The sequence below is a fragment of the Pongo abelii genome, chromosome 1, assembly GCF_028885655.2.
Source record: "Pongo abelii isolate AG06213 chromosome 1, NHGRI_mPonAbe1-v2.0_pri, whole genome shotgun sequence".
NCBI lineage: Eukaryota > Metazoa > Chordata > Mammalia > Primates > Hominidae > Pongo > Pongo abelii.
Genome location: NC_071985.2, coordinates 220492841 through 220497672, shown reverse-complemented (window position 1 = coordinate 220497672; position 4832 = coordinate 220492841). Strand labels below are relative to the sequence as shown.

At 48.6% G+C, this 4832-nt stretch overlaps 1 pseudogene; it reads right to left on the bottom strand.

Moving 5' to 3' along the window:
• Positions 1 to 1484: 1484 nt before the first annotated feature.
• Positions 1485 to 4253, bottom strand: LOC112131769 (PRAME family member 1-like; annotated as a pseudogene).
• Between the last annotated feature and the right edge of the window lie 579 nt (positions 4254 to 4832).

The window sequence follows — 4832 nt, the reverse complement described above, 5'->3', positions numbered from 1 at the left end:
GGAGACTCCAGACCTGGGACCACGTTCCATTTTGCCATGAGAGGGTGTGGGTGGCACAGCTGGCAGCCTCAGGGATGTGGAGCACAGGACTGTCTCAAGACCTTGCCAAGGGGGGTGACTCCAGGAGTGGCTCATGGTCTCCAGGCCAGGTAATCAGGCTCCACGGTAACCCCTATTGGAGGGTGGATATTGGAAACACAGCCTGGGGTGGATCCGCATAGAACCTCCCTTCAAGACCCGGGAGCTTGACACTGTTAGCAAGATGGACACAGTGGCCAGATAGCTGGCCAGGTCCTTGAAGCAGGTGCCATTTCTGCTTCCCATCCTGGCCCCCTGATGGATGGCCCCAGCTCTGCCTTCTGGGCCTGGCATCCACACATCTTGTGCGAGCAGGGCACCAGCCCATCCCTATCTTCTCCTTGGGACCCCTCTCTATCCATCCCTTTGCACCCGACTGAGCTGCTCCCCACAGGCAGAAAAGTAAGAAAAATGCTGATGACTGAAGAGTAGTAAAGAATGGGTGCAGATCATCTGCACCCCTGTTTTCCCAGCACTTTGGAGGCCAAGTTTGGTGGATCACTCGAAGCCAGGATCTTGAGACCAGGCTGATCAACATGGAAAAACCCCATCTCTATTAAAAATACAAAAATCAGCAAGGCTTGGTGGAACGTGCCTGTAGTCCCAGCTATTAGAGTGGTTGAGGCATGAGAATCCCTTAAGCCCTGAAGGAAAGGATTGCAGTGAGCACAGATTGTACCACTGCACTCCAGCCTAAATGACAAACAGATTTTGTCTCCAAAACAAAACAAAAAACAAAAGACAAGAATGAGTGGAAAATACTCAGAATGATCTAAATTTATTTGGCTGCTTTGATGTTCTACAGCTGAAACTCAATCACAGACAAATTGGTATTTTATTTTTCCATCAGTAACTCAATAACTAGAGATTTCTGATATACAAATTGCTACAACAGATTAAAAGTTTTCATTCAGGTGCTCTTTATTTCCAATATTCCTTGGTAATCAATCTTGCAGGGATAACATTCTCATCACTGTAGAAGTTTAGCTTCTCTTTCTGACTCTGTAGGAAACGGGTTCCTGAAGGTCTCATTGATGTCACCTCAACATTTTCCTCCAGCCTTGCCCGCTGCTGTTATTTTTTTTTTTTTTTTTTTTTTTTGCCTCACACTGAGGGCTTGCCTGTGCTTCCTTTAAGTTGCATGTGGCCTGGACACAGTCACTCATGCCAGTAATCCCAGCACTTTAGGAAGCTGAGGCAGGAGGATCCCATAAGCCCAGCAGTTTGAGACCAGCAGGAGCAACACAGCGAAACCCTGTCTCAAACTGCCTTTAATAAAAATTTTGGAATTATTAAAAAAGGAAATGAGAAAAAAGAAAACAAACTTGCTCCTACATATTAGATTTTAGCGTCCAAGTGCCTGGAAGGGAACTTTGGATTTATCTACCCCGCTAGGCACGCCTTCCCTAGCAGCAAAGATGGAGCTCCAGTTCCTCAGAGGGTGATGAGCCACAGGAAGGGCAGGGGGTGGGACCAATGAAGATCCTCTTGGGCTGCCTGACTTCCCTCAGTGTACACGTCAGCTCAGCCATAAGTGGGGTGAACATCTCCCAATCGACACGAACCAGGGAATTCGAACTCTCCTCAGGGGCAGGATACGTCTCCAGGGTTAACTTGTTCAGCCCACTGGTGTGGCGCAGCAGGTCCTTCAGGGCGTCCATAGACATGCAATTTCTGCCAAAGTAGAAGGTGGTGAGCTGGGAGCAGTGGCTCAGGCCAGGCAGGATGGCACTGAGTTGGGAGTAGTGGATCTGACAGCCCTCCAACATGAGGGTCTCGAGGGAGGCAGCAATTTTCTCTAGCAGAGCTCTGAGGTGTTCAAGACTCATGCGGAACAGCAGCACATAGCTGAGATTCAGATGCTTTAGGTAACTGAGGCTTGGGTACTGGGAGAGACACTTCACGTCCTCTTCCAATAGGTAGCCACAAGTTAATTCCAAGTTCTCCGAGGGGTTCTGGAGGCACCTGTGGAGATCAAGAAGTTAGTTCTGGGCAATGGTACAAGTTAGATGAAGGTAGTGGGGAATAACCTCAAGGAAAATGCCTGCTTCAAACAAACACAAGTTTGTTCCCATCATCTGATGATGGTCGGCATGCAGGTTGCTGCACGATGAGGACCCTGATCATTCAGGGGCAGTCCCAATTTAGGCTCAGCCCTTTCACCATTGCTTGTGTGATTGGGTCACGGCCACAAAATCTCTAAAGCCTTTTTTTTTTCATCTTTCAGCAGAAAACTTCATCTCTGGGCCACAGGTATCCTGTGGGAGATGTGCACAAAGAACTCAACTCAGCAAGGTCTAGGTACATCAGCTAGGGCTACTTGCTAGCAAGGGCTCCCTGTCATGCCTGCATCTGCAAACCAACTGTCACTTTTTACCACTATCACGCCTAATCCCTCACCTCCATCCTGGAAGCACGCATTTCCCACGTCAATCACCTTTCCTGGAGTTCAAAACAACATTTTACAGACAGGGAATTAGAGACAGGATCATTCATGATCACTAAGCTGGTGAGGACAGACCTTCTGTAGTGAAATGCACAGGTTTGATGAGCTTTCCCTCCTTTCATAACCTCCTCTGTTATCTCTTTGACACCATATCAACTTGAAACACACTTTGTAACAAGAAATTCACACATTGCACCCCCAGTAGAGCTGAAACCCCCACTAACTAGCTTGTACATTGTGTCCCTCTCCAGCTTCCACCCCAGGTGACCCCTCTGCCCTTATTGGAGCGATCCTGTGATAGCCACTCCAGGACATGGAACACTGAATAGGACAATGTGTTGACATTCTGGTGTCCCCTTCACTGTGAATTTGCCACTGGCTGACACACAGTACACGCCTTCTAGTGTTTCCTGTAACAAAACAAGGCTGTGCTGTGGTCTGCATACAAAGTGCACGACCCTTTCTCACCTGATCAGCTGTTCCAGGTGTCCAGTGAAGAATGTGATCAATTTTATTTTAAGCAACTGGAGGTGTTCCAGCCTGAGGAACACAGACCTGAATTTGGCAACTAACCGTCCCTCAAGTTCATTGTCTGATGTGTAATGATGGCACCTGGAGAAAATGAGTTTGTGAAGATTCTTCATCTCCTTCAGGTAACAACGAAGCTTTCTTATCAGACGTGGCCAGGACATGTTGCGAATTTCCAGCTCCTGAATACTATTCAGGTGGATTATTTTCAATGACTTTCTGAGATATTTAATTGGCATTAGATAGTTGACCAGCTTACTACAGCACAGGTGTACTAAACCTCTCCTTTGGTAAACCCACTGAAAGAGGTATCTCAGGCATTCATCCTGGGGTATTTCCTTGAGGCAGACGTCTATGAACACCTTTAGGGGCTGGTGCTCTTCCATCCTTGGACAGTCCTCTGCTGTCTCCTTCTTACTCATGGCCTCTGGGAAGCAGGACAGGGCCCAGGCTCCAGGCCATCCAGCCCAGAAATTCTCATCAATATCCCGCAAATCCAGCACTTGAAGTTTCCACCTCCTGTGGGTAAAGTAAGGGAGAGTCTCAGAATTTAGAAGGACCCATCCCTGAACTTTGCTTTCATTCTCATCCCATAAATCAGCTACTCCTGTCCTCAGTGCTCCCTGTTCTCTTTGTCTTTTCTCAATCCCTTTTCCTTTTTGATTCTGACTGGTCCCCACTTCTATTCCCTTTACCTTCCACTGAGTAAAGGCAGGTTTCTGTTCCCATGGGGGACCCTGTATGGTGAGCAGTCCTTTCTCTGAGGATCTGGACAATGGCCAAAGCCTCCCTGAGCTTCCTTGCCAACACCATCAGAAGACTCTGGGCCACCCTTGGGCTACTTCTCTGCCTGACCCTGCTGTTCCTTCCCTGGACACCTGAGTTCTATCTACCAGCCCTCCTGGGTCACCTCACCTGGGGCGATCCTTCTGTGTAAGCAGCATATGAAGCCCTTCCAGCAATGCTTTTAAGGTCTCCAGATGAAACGTCTTCATCAGCGATCCCAGAGGGGGTGGGTGAAGGGCCAGGCCTGCACCATCACCATCAGAGTCTGGAAGTGTCTCCTGCTGAAGGCCTCCATGAAGAGTGGGAGATAGAGCACCCTGGGCAGCTCCCCCATGGCAGAGATGGCCAAGGCCTGGTCTCTCAGCAGGCTCTGCCCCGCCAGCTCCAGGAGTCTGGGTGGGGCCTGGATGCTCATCCTGATGGATCTGCAAGGAAAATCTCTAGAATACAAATCCAGGGAAAACGTACCACTCTCAGGGCAAACACAATCACCTCATCTTCTCCTAGGACCAATATCATTGCTCTGGTAGAGGCAGAAAAATTACCACTTTACCCCAATTCCACTCTGCACTTGGTGGCCACAGGTCTATATTTCTGCTGCTACTGGTACCAGGAAGAATGTCTTCCAAACACCAAGGAGGGAGGGGTCAAAGGGACCACTGGCTTATTAATTTTCATCCATTGCTCCACGGAATCCTAGAGCCACTGGACAGTGCCACTGAGGATCCTGAAAGCCAAGCTCTACCTCTTTGAGGAAAAATTTTTTGTCACTTACCACCTTAAAGCTATGAGAATGAGAGTGTCCTGTGGCCCCAGACAGCCTACATGCTCAGTTCACACCATGAACATGCTGGGGGAACACTAAAAGAACTCCCTCAAATCGATGCCATTATTTTTTATCTTGAAAATTCTCTACCAGAAATGGACCAGGTGCTGTGGCTCATGTCTGTAATCCCAACACTGCTCGATGGCAAGGCAGGCAGATCACTTGAGG